Source organism: Buteo buteo, chromosome 6 (genome assembly GCF_964188355.1).
Source record: "Buteo buteo chromosome 6, bButBut1.hap1.1, whole genome shotgun sequence".
NCBI lineage: Eukaryota > Metazoa > Chordata > Aves > Accipitriformes > Accipitridae > Buteo > Buteo buteo.
The window spans coordinates 32,349,388-32,373,190 of NC_134176.1; positions in this window are offsets into that span (position 1 = coordinate 32,349,388).

Sequence of the window (23,803 nt, forward strand, 5' to 3'; positions counted from 1 at the left end):
GTGTCAGGCTCTTCCAGTGACATCAGTCATCAGGGTTGCCAGAGGGTTTTTTTCTGCAGGTTAGTTTCTCCAAACTACAAAAGAGCATTTATTTTCACTTTTCATACATGTCTTTTTAAACTTACACTCTCCACTAGCCTTAGCTGTGCATCCAAACCTTGTCATTTCAAGTCAGACAGTGTTATTCTCCATTCTACCTAGTGTAACAGAACTCAGAACACTAAAAAGTGCTCTAACACCAGAGCATGCTCAGTAGAAATCAAGTCTTAAGTGAATTTACCTGCTAAACTCTAATAGGTTTCTACAAGGCATATGCAAATGGGGTTCTTCAAAGGCTTCCATCTTAGTGACATATCATCAGTCATTAGAAAAAGTATAGGTCATAACCTTGCCACTCAGGGTGTGTGTTTTGATACATTTCAAATTCCTATTCTAAACTGTGGGGCTGCTGCAGTGTCTTGTTTAAACTATTCTAACATTCACTTTTAATGGGAGATTGAAAAAAAGGAAAGTTTTCATTAATTTATTTTCAGCAGTGGTTGGAGTAGTTCTGCTGAAACTTTCAGAAAAATCACTCTGAACGTTCAAGCAGCTTTCTGAGAAAGTCTTGTAGTGGAAACTGTATGGCAGCTGAACTGTTATTACCTAGCTCTTCTGCTGATGTCATATTAAAAGTAATTTCTCATATTTACATGGATAAAAACATTAATCTCCCAGGGATTTATAGAAAAATATTCCCTCAATATAAGAAAGTGACTGGGCTACAGGATTGGCAGAATTAGGAACTGCGTGTACAACACCATGATTCCCCCAGAACAGACTCAAATGGTCTTGAAGACTGTTTACAATAATAAAAAAAAATCCTTAAAAAGTCAGCTTTCTAAAAAAATGCTGCTTTAATTTGCCATTCCACATAATTTCCTAGGTGAAAAACCTTTTACTTTTTCAAGGAGAATTTGTGCTAATGACTGTTCTAATCCAGTCCCCGTGCGTTTACACAGTTGGAACAAAAAGTTAGAAAGCTATCCTCTATCCCCTCTGTAGTACATGAATTCAGGAACTAGAATCTGCAAGATAGGCACTTAACAAATTACTGTTCCAGAAAGCCACTTTTACCTCATTCTTTTGACAAGCTTAGATTATTTGAACTAGGCAATACGCCAACTTTCATGGTAGCATGAGATGAATAAAACAGCACAATGTCATTGTATCAATTAAGGGTATGTGATACTGTACTTGTGAGAGCGAAATGTGCAGAGCTGTTGCGTTCTAGCAGAAACCATGCTCCTCAGAGCAATTGGTCCTTATGAATATGGATGATGGTTGTTAGAGAAAGAGAATCTACATATGACTCTTGTTAAGGCTGGATGGTTTTTTAAGACACTATGGTTGAGTGAGAAGGAAAATCAGCAGACCAAGAGGATGCAGCGTGTCACCTGCTACAATTGCCTCATACCTAGAATCTTTTCTTATTTCTGTATACAAAGCTGCTACATTTGCTTCTTTACTATTATCTTTAATTATTCAGGGCCTAAACTTTCTTCAAACCAGCTTTCTTAGGATCAGCTCCTAGATCATGACACCTGCAAGAAATCTTTCCACTGTGGAAAACCAGTTGAACATTTGCAAAGAATAGGTACGTTTACTTAATGATTTTAACTGAAGAACAAAACACAGATTAGAATCAACATAATTATGCAAGTGCTTAGCTTCACAGTTTGTACATTGACCTTTTTCTCTCCCTCTTTCTTCCTATTTTTGTCTATCTATACCTCCCTGCTACTGTGATTTATAATAAAAGAAATATGTTTTACACAGTGTTTATATAGTACCATTTACAATAAGTCCTAAATTAATTGTGTGAATTTTTAACTGCATTCCAATCTAATAATCTAATAATAATTATTCATGTTCAGTGAACACTTTAAGGTATAAATGCTCCACAGTTCAAAAACCAAACGAAACCAAACAAAAACCTATGCAAGATTCTGTTTATCTGTCACTCTTACTTTCTGTATTGTGACACCTGAAGACTTGACTACAGATGGAGAAGACCCTCTTAGCTTTTTGATACTTTCAGGATGAGCACTGGCTTGTGCCATCAGACAGAATTTCTTCTCAGAAACTTGTTGCATCTTGTTAGGAAACAGTCTGCAGTTCCTGAGTCCACTAAACGTTTCTGAGAGTTCTTATTTCTCACGTTGCTGTATTTGGATTTGCAGTCTCCAAGCATAATGAAGTACTGTAAATTTTTGCCCTGATTCATATTCTACCTGAAATATCTGTCAGGCTTAATCATAAAATGAGGTAAAGTTTTATCCAATTTGGCTTCAGGCTTCTAACAACAAGATGGACAGAAATGTTTATAAATGAAGCAAGTGTAGTACCGCAGTCCAGCTCCATGCTTAACAACCAGAATATTATTTGCTTGTTAGCCTCTGTTATGTATGAATCCCCAGCCTAGCCATTAGTCATGGGTTCAGAGTTCATAACAGTATATTCTCTTGTATACTCCATTTATGATTCCATTCTTTCTCTTTCTGTTATATATAGGTTTCAAGAATCAAAGCTTTTGTTCTTACAGCATAGCCCCTCAATTCTAAACATCTCTGTATGGGTATACTACATATATAAAGCTGTTACCTTAACTGTTTTCTGAACTGAAGCTTGGAAAATACCCTTGAGGACTTTACCTGGAGACAAGTTCCTTCATACTTGAAAATAATTACTAACTTCAGCTCCCATTTAACCAGTTAAGGCATCTGTGATCTGTGCAAATGCAGATGAGGGATTCTTGGGTCCTTAACAACTTACCACTCTGTTTTTAGTTCATTTGTTTCACCCCTTTTGTATTATTTGATCTGTGTTCCAGATTTGATTGAACCTTCTAGTTTGTGTTACTTACATTTACATTCCCATACATTCGTGAGATTTGGTCATGTATTAGCTTTCTATTAAAAAAAAAATATATATAAAAAAATACTCATTACAACCAGATGAATGCCTTAGTGTCTGAACACACTTTTGAGACCAAGATCTTTTTCCTACCTTCAAGAACTTCAAGTTTTTGACTATCTATAGTTGATAATTCTCCATCTGGATGACTGAATTAACACTTAGAAGTGTAAATAATGTGAATAATTTTTCAGGGTGGGTTAAATTTTTGTAGACTTATAATCAGTTTTTCCTGGCAAGCAAGGCTGAAATCAATCCTTTTTAACCTCTGAAGGCTTAGAACAGGGTTTCCTTTGGTTAAACTCCCAAATGCTCACTTACTTACCCAGACTACCTGAACTATTCTAATGCTTCTAGCCCACAAATAAAGTTTGAAATGTGACAACATCTCCAGGATTTCTGTTCCCAGGTTTCATAAAAATGGCTGTGAAAACAAACAACCAAAATGTTTCCTAAAACATCTCAGCTTCTGAAAAAAGGTTACTTCAAATATAAGTAGTCAGCCAGGAGGAATGAAGTGAATCTTGCCCTTTCTGGACTAACTCACAAATCTCTACCTAAAATTTCTTTGTCATGAATACAGCCAAATGGTTAATTATTGTTAAAAGAGAAAAAAGGGCTAATATATTTATTTATCATAATCATTAAGGGCAAAGCCTCCAAAATTAAGAAGCTGTATCAGATTCCATTCCAGGAAAGACATTTTGAGAAAGAGGACAAAAAAGTTCATTTAAGCCAGCAACATTCCCTGCATGACTCTTCCCTCAAGGCTATGCTTAGAGTTAAGGGTGGGGAGTGATAGCCAGAAGGAAATTCTGGCCATAGCTTTTCATACAGAAAAAGCAGAGTAATTATTTCAGAACTGCTTTGTTATCACATGTGTCTCAGTCAGAAAGATCCTTTTCTTAACAACAGAATATCCCAATGTCATGATCAGCTCTCATGGTTTGATGAAGGCCACACTATGTTGCTTTCAAAAAAAGTTAAATGATTTATCCATTTTTGGGGGAGTTGCGGAGGGGGGAAGTAATGTTCTGTGTTCTGTAATGTGAAAGTGAAATATAAACACCAAAGAAAACGTCAGATATTTACACTGAGCAGCTACAAACAAGGTAAGCTATTTGAACAGGCACCTTCTCTGCTTCTAACTGCATCCAGCAAGGACTTGGTACCATGGACCTGTTGTGAAGTAATGGGAGGGGAATTCAACCCATTTTAGTTGCTCTGATTAATGAATACCTGCTGCTTTTGAAATTGCTGGAAGCATGTACTGATCCAAGAGGTTAAAGGTTTAGTGTACCAGGTTTCATGCATTTGAACTTACTATTTAAACATTGTAATCATATTCTGATAGTTTTAAAGCTGCTGTGATAGGCATGGTGGCTAGCATACAGTATTCAAATAATCCGTAAATTTTCACTAAGCAAAGTTTATGCTCAGTCACTTTATGCTTTATGTCATGTTTTGTGGTGTTGCTTGACAGCGAAGTTCTGCCTCTAGCATGTCTGCCTACTAATCTCTTCTTAAAAAAAAAACCACAAAAACAAGAAACAAGAAAAAACCCTTTATAATAAGAGAGGGGAGAGTTAAATATGTCTGGTGTTTTAATTTCATTTTCATTGAACACAAAACTGAAGCTGATCATCGGCAACAGTCCCGTCCATTATTTGACACAGTGCAAAGAAAGGACATCAGGGTGCATCTGGATGGGATCTGCTTCACATGCTGTGCCTCTTCTCTTTATTGCTGGTTGTTCAGGCATGAAGCAAAAACACTTCCAAAGAGCACATTCACACATTGATGGAACATAAACTTTATCACTCTGTTTAGCAGTATGAACATTCAGGCTGCAAGTCAACCTGAGGGCACCTTGGCTAGCCTTTAATGCTTTTTTTTTACTTTTTGCAAGAACATGTCCTGCTGCTGAACATCACATAGCATTGAAGGATGAGCCAGCAGCTATCCCTGATATATACTTTCATTGACATAGAATGAAAATTACACATGGTTTATTTTATTTTACACATGGTCAGAAAGTGAAGACTAGAACTTAAGGAAAAGAAATTAAGTATATCACAATTTATTTTCTCTTGGTTAAAATGCCTACCTTCTAGGAATTAAAAGTTCAAGTCAATTTTGCATCCTATTTACTAAATAAAACTTTAATGACCGAACACAATGCAGTCAGTGGGAGCATAAGTTTCTCCAAACTATCTCCATTCTATCAATGTGCTAGATGGGAGAGACCAGAAGCAAAGGAGTATATCACTTTTCATATATCTGGTTTTGGCTTTTTAATTTGAGTCTGCCAAAAAAAAAAAAACAACACAAGGCCAATATACCATTCACACCTCACTTCACCCAAAAGCCAAGGGTACTTTGTAGTATTGGAACTGAGTGAGGCATCTAAGGATCTTTGAGGACAGGGTCCTAAGTCTTTGTTGTAAGATATACTTCAGTTATTCATCCTAGAGAATATGAGACATTTCACAAAGAGAGGATGTTAGTTTTATGAACGAGGTAGGTGCCCAGAAGAGCCCAGAATAATTTAAAAATAATTTTCTTAAGAGCGTAACTAGATACTGTTTCATTTAACATAACCTTATAATTTAAAGTGAATGCTCAAATGACTTCACATAGGCTGTTCCCAGCTGAACAAGTAGTGAAATATATGTGCTCCTCACAGATTTGGGACGTGCTCCAAGCCTCATCACTGCTTCACTTGCTGCTAGATTCTAGCACACAAAATATCTGATGAGAGCTGTCACTCTAATGAAGATGCATTAGTTATATTGCAGACTACATCCAACATAGAGAATTGCAAGTGATGCCTCACTGTCATTTTCCAGAGGAAACCAGGAACAGATATGGGCATTATTTGAAAAACAGAGCTCTTTAGATCCCCACTGGTAACATCAAAACATTTGTACAAATATAATCCCATAACCTTTTGAGCAGCTGCCAGAGGTTAGATGATTGGAAACTGCTCAGCAATAACCGGGTATTTTTAAGAACTACTAGTAATCAGGTCAAACCTCAATGTAGAAGGGTGAAGAAAGAAAAGAGAGATGTAGAAATAGTAGCAAAAAAAAGTCTTTATTGAACTAGAAATGAATATAAGGAACTCAAATCTGGATCTGTGGCAGAGACCTGTTTTTATAACAGATTTATTTGACTACTATGACAGAGATTTTGGTATGTGCTTAAATGTCATTTACATGTACATCAAGACCTTTTCACATTCAGAACTGAGAAGGAAACAGGAACATAAATAAGTCAGATCTGTGAGTTAGAAGTTGGAAGCATGATGGTAGGAAAGCTAAAAGAAATCTAAGCAACCTAAAACAGTGTAAGGAGAATAAAGCACTGATCTCAAGGAAAATGTTCATGACATCGCTGTTTGAAAGTAGAAAGGAAGGCCTAAACAGGTTTGGTGAAGGACGGAGGGTTGTTCTCAAAGCCAGTGTTAGTAAAAAATATAAATTAACTTCAGAAGAATTTCATCCCTTCCAATACTTTGGTCCTAGTATATCAAAGGTCACTGTCTGATAAAGCAGTACTATAGTCTGAATAACTGCCTAACTACAGGAGAATAGTATAAGAGCCTTGATTTCCATTTTTTCCTTCACCCAATTCACTGAAATATTAAATTGCATTAAGTGACCCTTCAAGAGATGGATTTGTGTAGTGCTCAGAAATTAAAACCTTGGGCTGAAGAAGAAATTAATATTTTATTGACAAATTAATTTAAGTAAAGTATGTTATTAAGATAATATTCAAGAATGTCTTCTCGGCAAAAGAAGTTCCTCAACTTCCTTTCTTTTTTGGAAACTGGTTGTATTGGGGTTACATGACAAGGTTTTGGTAACAGGGAGGGCTGCAGGGGTGGTGTCTGTGACAACAGAGCCTGTCTTGGACAAACCGAGCTCTACCTGGCTCCAAATTGGATTCACTACTGGCCAAAGCTGAGTCCATCAATGAAGCTGGTGATATGCCTGTGAAAACATATTTAAGAAAGGCTAAAAACCACTTTGTAGCAGCTGTGAGAGAGAAGAGTGAGACAAAATGAGAGAAACAACCCTGCAGACACCAAGGTCAGTGAGGAAGGAGGGGGGAGGAGATGCTTTAGCCATGGGAGCAGAGATTCCTCTGCAGCCCGTGGAGATGACCATGGTGAAGCAGGTTGTCTGCCTGCAGCCCATGGAGGACTGTGTCAGAGCAGATATCCACACTGCAGCCCATGGAGGACCCCATGACGGAGCAGGTGGATGTGCCCTGAAGGAAGCTGCAGACCATGGCAAGCCCATTCTGGAGCAGGCTCCTGGCAGAAACTGCACCCCATGGAGAGAAGCCCACTCAGGATCATGTTTTCTGGCAGGAATTGTGGCCCATGGGGGACCCACACTGGAGTAGTCTGTCCCTGAAGGACTGTGCCCTATGGAAAGGACCTGTGATGGAGCCATTCTTGAAGAACTGCAGCCTGCGGGAAGGACTCACGTTGGAGCAGTTCATGAAGGACTGTGTCCCATGGGAGGGGCCCCATGCTGGAGCCGGGGAAAAGTGTGAGGAGGAAGGAGCAGCAGAGATGCGGTGTTATGAACTGACTGACACCCCCATTCCCCATCCCCCTGCACTACTCAAAGTGGGGAGGAGGTAGAAGAGTCGGGAGTGAAGGAGTGAAATTGAGCTTGGGAAGAAGTGAGAGGTGGGAGGAAGGTGGTTTTAATTTTGTCTTGTTTCTAACTATCCTACTATATTTTTAATCACCAATAAATTAAATTAATATTCCCCAAGTCCAGTCTGTTTTGCTTGTGACAGTAACTGGTAAGTGATCTCCCTGTCTTTATCCTAACGCACAATCTTTTCCATTTTATTTTCTCTCAGTTGAGGAGAGGGACCAAGAGAGTTGCTGGGAGGGGGTCTGACAGCCAGCTGAGACTAAGTCACCACACTGGTGTTTGTTTTCAGTATCTTGGGGTGGGGGTGGGGGAATAAAAATAAAATTGAAGACATCTTGGTCAGCTGATATAAAATGAACACCAGAATAGATCATTGTGTACAGGTGAACTGTTCAGTGTGAAGAAGATGAGAGTGCAAAGTTCTTTGCAGTGAAAAAGTACCATTTGCTACCTGTAACTCTTGTAACACTGCTGCTAATAGAGTAATAAATGGATTTAATCTCTTCATACTGCAGATTTTATTTTAGTTTTTTATTTATTTATATATCCATTCTCCTTTGTGATGATATAAAAGAATAGAAGGTTACATAATCATAATACATTACCTGAAAACTAATGAAGGAGATATAGAATCATAAAATCATAGAGTCATTTAGGTTGGAAAAGACCTTTAAGATCATTGAGTCCAAACGTTAACCTAACACAGCCAAGTCCACCATTAAACCATGTCCCAAGGCACCACGTCTACACATCTTTTAAATACCTCCAGGGATGCTGACTCCACCACTTCCCTGGGCAGCCTGTTCCAATGCTTGACAACCCTCTCAGTGAAGAAATTTTTCCTAATACCCAATCTAAACCTCACCTGGCTCAACTTGAGGCCATTTCCTCTTGTCCTATCACTAGTTACTTGATAGAAGAGACCAGCACCCACCTCACTACAACCTCCTTTCAGGTAGTTGTAGAAAGTGATAAGGTCTCCCTTCAGCCTCCTTTTCTCCAGGCTAAACAACCCCATTCCTCACAGGATTTGTTCTCTAGCTTCATTGCCCTTTGGACATGCTTCAGCACCTCAATGTTTTTTGCATTGCATTAATACCTTCAGCTATTCAAGTCTGTTGGTGGAAAATAGTTAAACACAAGTTAGAAGCAATTATTCAGCTAGCTATCATTTAGACTTTATTATTGACTATATCTATGGATATTTAGGCATGTATCATGTATTTATTATTTGTCTATTTATCTAACACCTCTGTGTAAAAAAGATGTACATCATTTAGATAATCTCAGAAAGGTGGCTGATGCCTACAGAACAAAAGGGAGGTTAAAAAAGGAGTGGAAGAAGAGCAGGCAATTGGCTATTACAGAAAGGACAGAGGAAGGTTACATGTTCTTATATATTATTACTTTGCCCAAATATTAAGGTACACTGCAACTGTTAACAAAGAGCCACAGCAGAAACTTATGAGATAATATGCCTATCCTCATCATTTCACAGCTTGGGAAAAGGAGGTTGATGTTAATATGTCAATTTATTAGGATAAACCTATTCCTTAAGAGGTTTCTCTTCTTGCAGAATTGAGATTAGGTCTAACTTTCCTGGCTTTTCATTGTACCTGATAATTTTAGATGACACAGTCACATTTAGAGTCAAATTCACAAAACTTTTAAATGGTCTATTGCTTCAGTACAGAATAGAAATTTCAGTTCTTAGCTTCCATTTTGCACAAACATATTTTCTGTCCTTAATTAAAGGACATATAAACCACTGTGAATATGAATGACCAATTACATTATATCAGTATCAGACATTAGTACAGCATACATGAACATTTAACTAGGATGACTGAGACTGTAACAAACGTATGCTTAGATGGGATAAATAACACTTCCTGAAATGCTTATTCTATCTTCCAAGGCATGTCAGTCAGTCTTTGATCAGCTGTGTGAGAACTACATTGACCTAGAAACTATGCAACCATAGAGCATGCAGCAATCTTTCTGGTAAAACAAGACATGCTGTGATCTCATAAAAACATGTCAGAACCATTTAATTCATGTGACAAATCCAACTGCTTACTTATGGTAGATGTGCCAGTGTCTCATATATAAGAATAATTCATAAGAGTTCAAAAGGTGAAAAAAGGTGAAAAGACCTCACAATTAAGAAACAGTTTGTAATATTTTTTCTCTTTTCTTTTCTTTTTTTTTAATTTAAAAAAGAAAGCATTGTAACTTTGCAAATAAGGGATATTTTGATTCTCAGAAGAGCTCTTACTACTCAAGAAATGTTTGTTTGAATGTTCCAATATATTTTTTGAAATATGAAAGCACAGTCATACTGAAAAATGAAAATTCAGATAAGTCCCTTCACAACTTCTAAAGATAGTTTTTTAATGTTAAGATAAGATTTTATCTGACTTAACGCTGAGTCAACCTACCAATGACTGCCAATACTGTCATTTAGTCAGGTCTATCCAATACCAAAAACTTCCTTGGCACTGCAGGAATGTACATGAGCAACCTTCTGCCATGCATAGCATGGAGTTCCATGTTCTTCAAAGATCTTTGATTCTGTCAGCTTATATAAATATATATATATATTAGCTTTCTTATAAATGCATCAAATTTCCCGTAAATAAAGATTATTTCACATATCTCATATTTCACATATGCAGCAATTTCAAAGATGGAATGTAATTGCTAAATGAGAACAAACAGCGACTGCACTACAGCTAATTGGGAGTTAGGACTATACTTTACCTGACAATACTAATACCCAATTAGTTATAAGCAGCTTAATATCTAAAACCAGGAAATTATTTGTTCAGTCTCACTATAATCTACTTCTATTGTGTATCTAATGGAATAATATGAAAATTTTAGCAGTTGCTCCTGAATTAGTAACAGTGATCACTATTTCTCATGAAATGAGATTAAACTGTAGATGATAGATCTGCAGACATTGCTTGAACACGGCAACAACATATGAGCCCAGAACCCTAGAAAAGGCAATGGGTTCTTCATGTAAGGTACCACCTACCCTTTATGATTTTCAGTTGCATTATTCACAAACACCACTTTGTGGTTTTGCTTTTTAAAAATAATTTACTGTGCTCTACAGAAATACTTGTTGTGCTTTTCTATTGCAAGTTCCTTGGGTCAAGAACACATACTATCTGTTTTAATGATTTGACATACTGTGATATTTTTTAGCAATGATAGCAAACAAGTCTCCAGGTCTCCGTTTTTAGATTTATGTCACAAAAAAAACCAACTAAAAAAAAAGCATTATCTTTGCTCTGAAGCAGACTGTCATTCTCTTCATAATCTTTGAAATAATGACAAAAATGGAAGAGTACTACCTTTCTTTCTTAGTCTAGCTCGTCCTTGGAAATCTCCATTATTATTATCCAGGCTTGACATTGATTAGCTTGTCAGATCTGATAGAATCAGAGCACAAATGAGTGTTATTGCCTTTCAAGGCACCCTGCACCACATTTCTATTCTACTTAACAAGTTTGGTTTTGAACTCCTTGCACACTAAACATTGTTGAAATGAGGGAAGTGGTCAGAGATCAAGGGAGCTAGAACCGGTAGCTATGCCTCAGGACAGACTAGGTCTGCTACTTGGTGCTTAAGATAAACACAGTGAAATCCAGGTGTGGCAGAGTAAAAGAAAAGTGGAATTGAAGTATTATTTTAAACTGCAATATGAGAACAAAGGCAATCCATATTTTTATTTTTTTTTTAATGGCTGCACAGAATGTGTTATCAGAAATTGAAAAGGATATGTATTAAATACTTGAGCCAGAAGAAATGAATAATGTAGCTATTGTTGCAGTTGTCTGGCAATAACAAAAAAAGTCCTCTTTGCTAAGGTGACATATGATGATGTCCTTCCAATAGACTCTCACACACAATGTTAGGAAAGAGAGTGTAATAGCTGAAATATTTCTAAAATTTTGAAAGAACTTCCTTACTGAAATCGGAACAATTTGATAAGTGATTGCTGCTCCTATCAAAACAGCATAGATCCATGTTAACAAAAACAGGGCATTAATTGTAAAATTTTTCTCATTATGAGTTGATTAGCTTTAGTATCTCCCGCCTATTCAAATGCATAGTTCAGAGGGAGCATTGCTGTACCTAATTTGATTTCCCCCAGAGCAGTACATGATGTGTTATTTGATGCCCTTCAAAGGACACTATTAGCCAAGCTATAAAGTGTCTGATTTTATTAGCTTTGCTGGGTTTTATCAGTTTGTAAATGTGTTATTTTCTCCATTTATTGTGCCTATGGGATCCAGAGATAGAGTGAGCTTCAACTTAATATGTTGTTGGAAGGTAGCAGTGGTCTTACTTTAGCACTCTGCACTGTGATGCGATGACATTGAAGGTAGAGTCATGAAAACGCTAATGTCAGGGCCATTTATCAAGGCAATTCCTCACTGCTATAAAACTCTGCTGTGACATTGAATTCAACAGTAGGTTTTTGTCTTAAATAGAGCAGAGTGTTCCTGTGCTGTATAACTACCAGTCCCCAGTAACAGAATAAGATGTAGTTAATAATAAGAAAGTAGGTCATACAGATGTTTGACACAGGAGAGAAGGTAAGTTCTTAGCATGGAATTCTGGGAGGTAGGAGCTTTGGTAAAGGTTTAGTTGTCATCACCTTTATTTAAGTTTTGGGGGGTAATATACTGCAATAGAATCCAGTTTTCCTTGGAACCCTTACAAATAGCACAAACATTTGCTGGGGTGATCAGCAGGAAACTTATTTCTTGCAATGGATTTCTAATAACAATAAACTATGTGCTGGTATAAATGGCCCACCTAGTACATTTTAATGGCATGCCTAGTATTTTCTCAAAGTCCTTTTAAAGTGGTTACCAGATGCAAATACATGTTTGTACCACATGTACAGTCCTATTTTCATATTGGGCTGTCTTCTCACTGCATTCTAATTGTTATATGAGTCATATTTACATCAATACATATTTTAAAAGCTTTTCTTATTTATTCAAGTCTTTATCTGAAAATTAAGACAGATAACACATGAACAATATCTCTACAAAACTGAAAAGCCCAGAACCCTGAAGTACATTCACAAGTTTTTATTAGAAATTGTTTTCTTCATAACAACATAAAAAGAACTCACAAATGTAACTAGAAAAAATATACAAGGAAAAGAAGCAGCCTTTCAGTTATTACATAAAGCATATACAGTAGATGGAGGGTCTTTTAATGTGCTTCCATATATATAGTACATTATATATTTTAATGCTTTGTTTAGCTCAGTAAGTGTAGCTCTCAGTGTCAGTAATTTCCTTTATTTAAATATGTTTTTTCAGGTGCTTACATTTACTCATGTGTTTAAGTACAGGAATTAAATTCAGGAATACAAGTATTGATGCAATATTAAGACATATGCAAAAGATGAACTTTGAGAGTGAATAATTTAATATGATGCAGCTAATAGTCTTAGAATGGACATTTTAAAGGGAAAGAGAAAATGCTGCATAACACTTGAATAGATTTAGACAATTGCTAGAACCAAAAGGAAACCATGCATACAAAAATTATTCAAGGTCTGAAAGAAAAGTTTCAACATACTGAGCTTTTATTACATTCATCAGTGTGCAAAGTGAAAAATGTAAGTTGATGACTCCAGACCAGAATTGTTAGTGTTACTGGTTTCTTATTCTGGAGGTAACTGTTTTTTAAGCAATGACAGAGTCCTAGAAACAAGAGAATATCTATTTACTACCCCTAAAAAATGTTCTCCAAGCTTGTTTCTATACTAGTTCACAAGACTCCTTCACTAATGCAAAGGAAATGGATAGCAGTAAGAGGCAAGGACATTCACTGTCAGAAATAAAGGAGCGAGGTATAGACTCAGATTCTCTAATCATTCTCAGATCTCATAGTTCAGGGGTGAATGCACTTAGGAGCTCTCTTAGTCCTTATTGGAACATTTTAGAAATTACAGACCTATAACTGTCCGGGTGGCATCCTCTGTTTTACCTGTTTTTACACCAAAATGCCACAGAATAACCTCCAATTTTTAACCTTGATATACTCTTCAGCCCTCACAGACTTGGCATCTGCTCTGAAATCTGTTTTGGCATCTATGACCAAGTCAAAAAGAAGAAAAGGACAAAAAATGTTCTTGAAAATAGGTTTTCATTTCACTAGTTATAGAGGTATTACAAGCTGACTGTATTAGGTTAAAGATGACAAGGATGTGTCTACACAGTGTCTTGTGCAGGCAGCCCTGGACTACAGGGGGCTGAACAATACAGGCTACTTCTTGGAACAATACAGGCTACTTCTTGTAAGTGTAGTATTCAGATATCTAACCTTCCCAGTGAGGCAGCTCAGCTCAGGTCACAAGCTGACTGTTACTCATTACTAAATTCCTTTGCTTAAAACTTTTGGCTTAGTCTTTTGCCCTCTGTCTTTTGTGCAGCTTGCAAAGGAATAGCATGTATAGTGTATGAGAAAATGAGGTTAAGTTTGAATTACTTTTTAATTTTCTCCTGGAGTTTCATAGGAACTAAGCAAGGAGGGGTGTAGATATAGACAAAAAAATTCACACAAACCATCAAATTACTAGAGATGGTGAAAAGTAAACCTTGTAGTAGCGCTCTGGAAAAACAGACTGGTTGCTAAGAGTGAAGCAGGATCTATTTCTGAGACAACCTTTTCAAGCAGCAGCACTTATAACCTCCATTCCTACTCCAAGATTTTCCATTTTTCTCTCCTTTACTCCATCCAATGGGAATAATGCAGGAAACTAAGTCTGCAGAGCTCTCTGCCACGTGCAACTCTTTTTAGGCTTTATTCTTACCCTGCTCAAGATAGGGACGGTACCCCCATTCTCAGGGAAGCAAAATGTACTTTTGCTCTCATCTCTGGCAAGCCTGGAGCTGTCTTTCTGAGTATCCCAGTTTTGTTACTGTCAAACAAATCCAAGTTTGTACGACATGCTTAGTACCATCAACTTTTTTATAAATGCCTATTCTTTTCATAGAGAGTCTACAGCTACACAGAAATTTGGTATCTCCCCTGCTGATGAGGACAAACAAGAAATCTGATTATTTTCATTTTTCAGTAGAAAAAGATTGCCTAGGAAATTGTATGAAACATTTATTTAAATAGTATTAAATTATATATGATATTTTTTTTCTCTATTAGAAAAGTCTCACTTACTATACCATAATAATGTACTATGATATGCTGCTGCTTAGAAATGAGCAGACATAGAAGTGATGGTAAGAAAAATGGAAACCAGATTTCTAATAGCAGAAGAAAATAAAAGTATTTCAGGAACATTTCTTGAACAACATTATGCAAAATTTTAGAGTATTTTTAAAGTAATGAGACTTTATGTATTATTTTTACTGATTCACATACCACTTAAAAAATATCTTGCCAGTATGTGCAAAGTACTAGGAATTGTTAGTGCATTATTCTATGTATATGGACTGAGGACTATGCCTAGTCACTGGAAAATACATTCTTACAACTGTTCCCTTTGGATTTTCTGTTACTTAATCCTGGAATCAAAGTAAATCCACTTGTCAGTGACCATTATCCACTAATTAAAAATGAAATGTGAAGAAAAACATTCCTTTTTGCTGGCCAGGAGAAATTTCAAGGACTCAGGACTGTACTGTCTAACTGAATTGATGGCATGCATATCTTCCTTACAGAATCCAGCTCGTCCATAAAGAAGTCTATAATCTTTTCTGACATTTTGGCATTTCCTCTCAGTTTAATGTATCATATAATTCAGCCAACTTTTTATGACTGAGGAAGGAGGAATGTGTATTTTCAGATTATGCTTACACATGAAACACAAAAGGTTTGGAGGAAAAATCACATCTTTCAACAGCAGGAGAGTATCAAAGACCATAAAACTCAAAATGAGTGTTTCAGGAAATGCAAAAATGCTAGAAGTATCTTGTGAAAGGTGTTATGAAGAAACTGTATTTTATGTTTTCCTATTACCTAGTAAGATAACACACTTTCCTCCATTCCTAAAATTTGGATTAAGTGGAAGAATGAATATTTTTTAATGTTCTATTGAGAGGCAATGGATTTAGTACAAATATGGGAGTACAATACATTTTTCAATATATTTTGGTTTTGAGATTTTGGTTCTTTTTGGCATTCTGGTTAATGCAATAACAGATGTTTCAGCAAAATTGTTTATTCAGAAACCTAATGTAAGACACTGAAATAAAAAACGTGGAAAAAAGAATTAACAAGGAAGCAGCACTAAGTTTAAGGGGAAATGGTGACACTTGTTGAAGGCTCAAATAAACAGGAAAAAGTCTCATATAAAAGTAGGGTAATATTTACAATAAATAAATAAAAAACCCCAAGCTAACACCAATTAAATATACCAGGTTTTAGCACTTTAAAAGTTTACTCTACCATTCTGTAACAAGTAAATGAAAGGTGTTGCTCAATCGATATCCAAGTCATTGTGTTGTAGGACTTGGATACAGTGGGCGGAGTTCTGGTCACTGAGGTACTTTCATCTGTGACACAATATTGAGGCCTGTGCAGTGACAGGGGTATTACTGAAAAACATAATTTATTTCAAAATTAGAAAGAAAAAAAATAGTATATATTTATGTTCTGTGCTGCGTTTCCCTTTTTTCTGCTTTCCCCATGAACCAGATGCAGTTTCTGTCTGAAATCAGCATTCAATATGAGCAGCTTTATTTATTATCACAGTATATCTTGCTTCTTACCAAGCTGGCACTTTAAAACAATGAAAGACTATCCAGCCTAGCAAAATCCAGAAGAAGAGATATTTTGTGTTGGAAATTGAGTGATATTTCCTTAAGAGTCTTAAAAATTCAGATAATTTTAAGAACCTTAGAAAATCAGTTTCCAGTCTCTAGTGTTTGAATTTACTCAGATTTGTAGATGTACACTCTAAGGGCTTGTACTATAAGTTATCTTCTAATTCCCCATGCTGTAAAGAAGAAGGACTTTGGGTTATATGAATTTTTCATCATCCTTTATGTTGTACATGCCTTATAAATAATAAGAAAACTCCCCTGCTGTTACTGTTACTGTGTCTTTTGACAGTTCTCTTTTGAGAATAATCCTTTCTAATCTGTTCTCTCAGGAAAAGAAATCGGGGAATTCTGGAAATCACAGAATCGTGGTGGTTGGAAGGGACCTCTTGAGATCATTCAACCCAACCTCCCTTCTCAAGCAAGGTCAGCTAGAGCAGGTTGTCCGAGACTATGTCCAGATGGTGATCTGATCCATCTGATCCAGATGGATTCCCACAGATGGAGACCCCACAACCTCTTTGGGCAACCTGTTCCTGTGTTTGACGACACTCATAGTAAAAATGTGTTCAGATGGAATTTCCTGTATTTTAATTCGTGCCTGTTGCCTCTTGCTCTGTCAGTGTGCACTACTGAGAAGAGTCTGGCTCCTGTGCCTTCATTCTCTCCCACCAGGTATTTGCACATATTGATAAGATCCCGTCCACCCCGCTCCTTCTCTTCTGCATGCTGAACAGCCCCAGCTCTCTCAGCCTCTCCTTACTTAACAGAAGCTTCAGTCCCCCAATCATCCCTGTGACCCTTTGCTGGAGTCTCTAGAGTAGCTCCATGTCTCTCTTGTACTGGGGAGCCCAGAACTGGACACAGTGCTCCAGATGCAGTCTCACCAATGCAGAGAGGAACAGTCACCTCCCTTGATCTGCTGGCAACACAGGTCAATATATACGTGCTTTATTTATATATAGTACTGAAACAAGATGACAAAACGGTTTGCAATGCAATTCCTTGTTTCACACACAGCAGCCCGTAACAATGCCTCTTTTCCATGAACAGCTCCCAAGATCTCATTCCACTTTAAGGGAAGAGGATAAACTTTTCAGTTGTTAAAACAGCTTCTTATCTTCAAATAAACTCCATAGGAAAAATTTAGAATGCTGAATAAACTGGCTTTCCTCTCAAGAAAAAAAATCATACTTCCAATTTGTTTCTTTTCCAAATGAGAACAATGAACTGGAAATTAGATTTTTTTTTTTCTCCATAAAATAGTCTTTTTAAAGATTTGGGGAAAACAAACAAACAAACAAACAAACCAGTCAGCAGAATGTAGTCTGGAATTATAAAAAAGTAATGTCATTTAGAATTCCTAACTTGACATGATAGTTACCCAAGAACCTAAATGTGTACAACATTATTTAAAGCAGACTACCATAACTGCTTCAGAGTACCCTAAGATTTACAACCATAAGCGAACTACAGCAAAAGTGAACAACAGTTAAACATAGAACTATCAGCAGTTCTTCAGAAGAAATGCCTTTCATTGGGAAATCCTGGTCCTGAGAATTTGTTAATCTCAATAAATTTTATATAAATTTTTATATAATTTCTGAGATCAAAATGTTTAATGGAACTTCTTTTTGGAACTGAACATTATGTTTTCCACTCAGATGCAACTTTGTTTCTCATTTATATTTATGTTAAATAAAATTTTGACAAAAGCAGAATGCTTTATTTTAATTAATTAAAATTAAATCTTTATCCACCCACAAGTGTTCCTTCTTTGGAAAAGATAAACAATGTCATTTTCATAGAAAGTCCAGTATGTATTCAATCTAGTTAACAAACTTAAATAGAATATTTTATATTTTTAATTAATTGTTCATGTCTTAAAGCTACCTCCCACCTCTATTTTCACATCATTAAGTATCAGAAGGATCAGTGTAACCAGTTTATTGAAAGACATTGTTAAAAAGGCAATGTAAAGTAATAGCAGAATGTATTAAGATAAATATAAACTTTGAGGCTGAAACAAAATATGTCCACAAGCTTTCCTTTGTAGAAGCTTGCTGCCTATTAACTCTTTTTTCCTGTGGAGTGTGTATCTGCTTGGATTTGTTTTGTGTATGTCGCAAGTTTAAAAAGTGAGCGGTCCCTACATGTGCTGCAGGAGCAGCTGCCATTTAGTAGGTTATAATGAAGTTTTCTAGAAGGAGATGCTACTTTTCCATAGAGATTTTACTTTTTGTTATTATTATTTTGTCATTCTCAAGGCAAAATTAAGGCCACCTTGAAAAATGGGTATGCTTGCATTCTTTCACGGAAAGCTGTAACATTTTGTATGCTGGAGTCAGGATTCAAAGCTGTCTCAATTACAGACGACAGGGGAGACAGTTACTGTATTCTAAAATATTAGTGGTATTTTGTCACCTGTGAGATCAAATATGATGTGGAACGCTATGCGACCCAGTAACTAACTCTCTTCACACAAGCTAGATGATGGAGCAATGTAATGTACAGGGTGAGCTTATGTCAAGTTTGGGTTAAAGATGTGCATATAACTTTTTATTTTATTGGGGGGAGAAGATAGCCCTGGATACCAGAATCATATTTTTTTAAAGGATTTTCAATGGTTCATAAGGAAACTGTGTAGCAATTTTCAAAGTAAACCACCATAATATATTTAAAAATAGAAATATTTTGTTTAAAAGTCTCTAAATGAAAAGTGTTGAAAATTTGTTTAAGGAGGAGAGAGTTATTTCCAACCAACTTGTCACAACTTGTTGCAATCAAACAAATTTGTACATCTCTGTGAAAGTTTTAAATGAGAAATAAATCCAGTCCTAGCCAGGTCCTTTTACCATCTAATGGGCAAATGGCATGTTTTGTGGTCCATGTTTTGTAGCCAAATGGTTTGTGCATCCTGTAATTGGTAAGTGTAACATTTCCGCCCTTCATCACCACAGTAAAGCCAAGGTCAGGAGGAATTCATACATTAATCACTTTTCCACTTTCCAGAGGTTTATCTTAGTTTAATTACAATATTCTCACTAGGCCTTTGAATAGATTTACAGTCTTTCTTGAAGAGCTGGTCTACATGGCACAATGCAGGGCCATTAAAGAATACCTATATTAATTCTGTACAGTTTTGATGAAAGTGTCAATTTAAGCTAGCAATGTTGTAGTATCACTTCACTGTGACTACTGTATTATTCTCATTCAGAACAAGCTGAGGTATTCCTAAACAGCCCATTTTATTGTTTCCAGATGGACTGAAAAGGAAAGAAAATATGGAAGGAGATTGAAAATCATCTAACAACCACAGTGTTTTTAGAAATAAAACATTTCTCTTTGTAAAGAAATAAACAATGCTGTATATTTTGTCATCTCAGTAGATAAAATATACAAACAAAAATGAAGAAGAAAGAGTTAATGCTTTACTATGTGTCATTTTTATTGTGATAATCTTCTTTTGCCACTTAACAAATTATCTGTAGTACAAAGCAATTCCACCACAGCGTTATCACGCTTTGAGGACAGTATGAAACCAATATTATCCGTAGCTTATGCAGGAGATTATTGTGAAGTCCCATAGCAATGTTTTAAATGTAATTAAAACTGTGGAATATCAGGAATTTCAGTAGTGTCTCTGCATGGGATTGGACACCCAAAGCGCACTGTAAGGATTACTGTTTCCACACTATTCCACCTCTGCAAGCTCCTTTTACAGAATCTACAAGTTAACAGGTGTTGATATTAGATGTTAATGTTTGCTGATAATTAGTTTTTGTTTCAGTCGGTAAATCATACAGCTGGATTGAGAAGGGTCAGTCTTCACAAAAAAAAGGTTTGGGAGCAGTTTTGGGGACTGTGGTCTCTGGTTAGGGACGGCATTTTAAAGACTCATAGACCTTGAACTCTGGGGTTGGGTCTGAGATCTCTGGATCCATGAGAAATCGCTTCCTCTTTTCCCTGCAGGATCCTTAAATGACCCAAGGACATTGGTGACTGCCAGCTACAGGTTTGCCTGTGGTAATGCATTATAATTAGTTAACATGTGATTGTAGATTTGTATACCTAATCGTGGGTAAAAAGTTGGAAAAATAGTACATTTGGTTTAATCCCACCTAAGTGGCTGTTTCATCCTCTTTTTGTTCTTTTTTTTTTCTTTTTTTTTTTCTTTTCCCCCCAGATGTCTGGGTCAATGTACTGCAGTTGTGTTTTGTGTGCCGTATTTTACTCATTTTTAGTAAGAGAACAAAAATACAGTAATGGTTTATTGAGGTTTCTTTTACTGCAGTGTGCTGTGCTCTAGTCTTCAGCATCTACATGTGAATGTGTTTAAGGATATTGAAGAGTTAAGAAATACAACCTATCATACTTAAAGAAAAAGTGTAATTTGTGGAGACTAAATTGTGACTTTTAATTATGACAATAATGTTTGTTCACTAAGCTATTAATTTTGTATAGCCCTTCTATTATTCGTTATTCTGAGTATAAAATTTGTTTGCCAGTAGAAGTGATAAACAATCATAGAGGAGAAACATAGTCTAATTTAATTTATTTTCATTAAGAAAAAGAAGCTTTATTAAGTTTGGGGTTTAATACTTTTCCTTTTGCTACGTCTGTAGTTAAATCCTTTTGCTTGAGGTTATATTAGAGAGAATAATCCAGCAGACACACTACCAACATACTTGATTAAAGTGCTATGAAACTGAAATTGTTTAACACTGTCCTTGCCCTAAGAAAAATATGGGAAAGCTATTTTTATTACCATGTCCTTCATACAGCCATATTTGTATTTTCTCAAGATCTGTCTGCCTTTATGTGCAGCTATCAAACCATGGCTCTTCTGCATTTCGTTCTGAAACCAATGCAAGAAAATCCATTTTAGAAGAGGAAAAAAGGTTCAAGCTGTCAAATTTCAAAATAAATTTTGTTGGTGGTTCTCAGTAACCATTTAGGAGTTAATCATAAAAGCGGTCAGCTTGAGGTAGTTTTCCCTTGAGATAAATAATACTTGGCAGGTTTATTTCAGTTTTCTGCCTACAGGCCAACCATTCTGCCACTGGCCGTTTGCCTTGATGTCTGTCATCTGGTTTTGATCTCTTCCCCATTAGTGTACAAAGTAGATCAAAACTAGGCAATAAGCCATTTGGACTCTGTAAGGTCAAACGTTTTCACTGCAAAGGATATGAAGGCGACTGCTTGCCAATAATTTTGACAAAATGTGAGAGATTTTAAAACAAGTACATCTTCAACTGGATTTTAGCCATGAAAGCACACAACCTCTACTATAGTGTTGTAAAATTTGGAAACAGATACCTAACAGAAGGCTAACTTGAGATTATGAAGAGACAACTGTTTGGCTCATTATAAAGTCAGATGTGTTCTATGGCATTTGAGTGGACAGCAGAGACCCTGACATTAACACATGGCTCGTTAGAAGTGAATTTGACTTTGGCCTTTTTCTTCGCCTAAACAAAATAGCAAATATACACAGAAATCATCCTGAAAATACCTGTGCCACCTCTTAAATGCATAAAGTCATAATTTAAAATTAAAGCACTGTCTATTTAACTTTCCAATTAAAAACATGGTACTGGCTAAAAAAATGCACGAATAGGAATGGTGTGACATGAGTGAAAATCATATACATGTTAAAGTCCCCTGTCTCTGTGGTAAGTGCACTGATTAGCTTTTTCCTTGTCTGTGATACTCACAATGCAGAACAGATAGCAAAGTGCTATCATTATAGTATCACGTTCAGTGCGCTACAGGTAGTCAAGGGTGACTTACCATTTCTTTTACAAAGTCTGTTTTTATAACTTTGCTATTCTAATTTGCATTTTTCTGAAGCCTGACATCCTGGACTAGGATGAAATAATAGCCACACTGGAATCAGTGGCAAAATTCTCACTGATTTCAGTAGGGCAATAATTTCAACCAGGATCTTTGCGATACTATAAGTGTCTCTCAGCTAGTCAAACATCCCTCTATGATGCTTTGAAAATACTGTTTTGACGGAAGAACAGTGTAAAACATTTAACTGATACTGCAAGTGATTTGACTGATGGAGTGTTCATTTTTTAAAAGGAAGGGAAATTCAGCCACTGGACCTTATGTACAGGCATAGATTTACTACTTTCAGTAGCAAGTACCTGTTGCCTATCAGAAGACAGCATGCATGATCAACACAGAGTGACTTATTTTCTCTTGTTGGTAAGACACATGTGCATAGCTATATCAAGACACATGTGCATAGCTAAATCTCTTAAATACTATTATATTCTGATTAATTGTCAGCAATATTTTTTCTGGCAACTTGATGTAATGTTACCTTTTGTAGAATTGTAGGGTATTGCTAAGGAGGTAACACTGTTGACTACCTAAAATATTCCAGGGCATCCATGTCAAAAATTCATTCAGGAGAATTTATCATAAATCTACATAACTGCAACACTAAGAATTCTAAGGGATTTCTACCTGTAGTGATGTTTTATCAGCATTTTCATTCTCTCTTGTTCACTAGTCTTGCTCACCTTGGCATTCAATGGCTGTGAAACACTATGTCATTTTAGAAGAGGAATTTTCTTCGATGGTAAGGATTAATCTCTTTTAGTGAGTAATTCCTGTTAAATGGTACTGACAACTACTAATGCAGATGAACAATAAATCTTAATTAAACTAAAAAAAAAATGTTGCCAATATTACAGATTAAAATAAAAATTAATGCTACTACTAATAATACAAATAATATCTTCTGGCCTCATCATGATATGAGGCAAGGGATGTATTGCAGAGTTTATTCATTCATTAACTGATACAGAGTAGTTTGGACAAAGTAATTCATTGACCAACCTGGAGACTTTATTGCTGAAAAATACCAACATGAAAGAACATATTTGGCAAAAGTAAAAGGGTGACAAAGGAAACCTTGATAGCAACTTCTCCAATTATGGACTGAAAGGAGTAGCTCATGTTAGAGCTTTTTATTTAGTGCCAAACAGTGGCCTAATACTTGCAAGATCTTACTGAGCTTTTGCTTTAAAACTGTATGAAACCACCCCTGGTTAGAAAGATTGCAGATCTCTCACAAATTTTGATCTTCCCCAGGGACGTGAAAGGGTAATCCAAATTGCATCACAAAGCAGTACAATTTAAAATTTAGGATCAGCTTTCAAAAATATTTTACTTCTTTCAGTGCTGTTTAGGAACAATCAATGACTTGAATTACTTTATCCATATCCCATGAAAAGATGAAATCCATACAGAACAAGTAGCAAACAAGTAGCAAATGGGATTCTTACTAAGAATTGGAATTACTAAGGAACAGTTAGACTTTTAATGGACAGT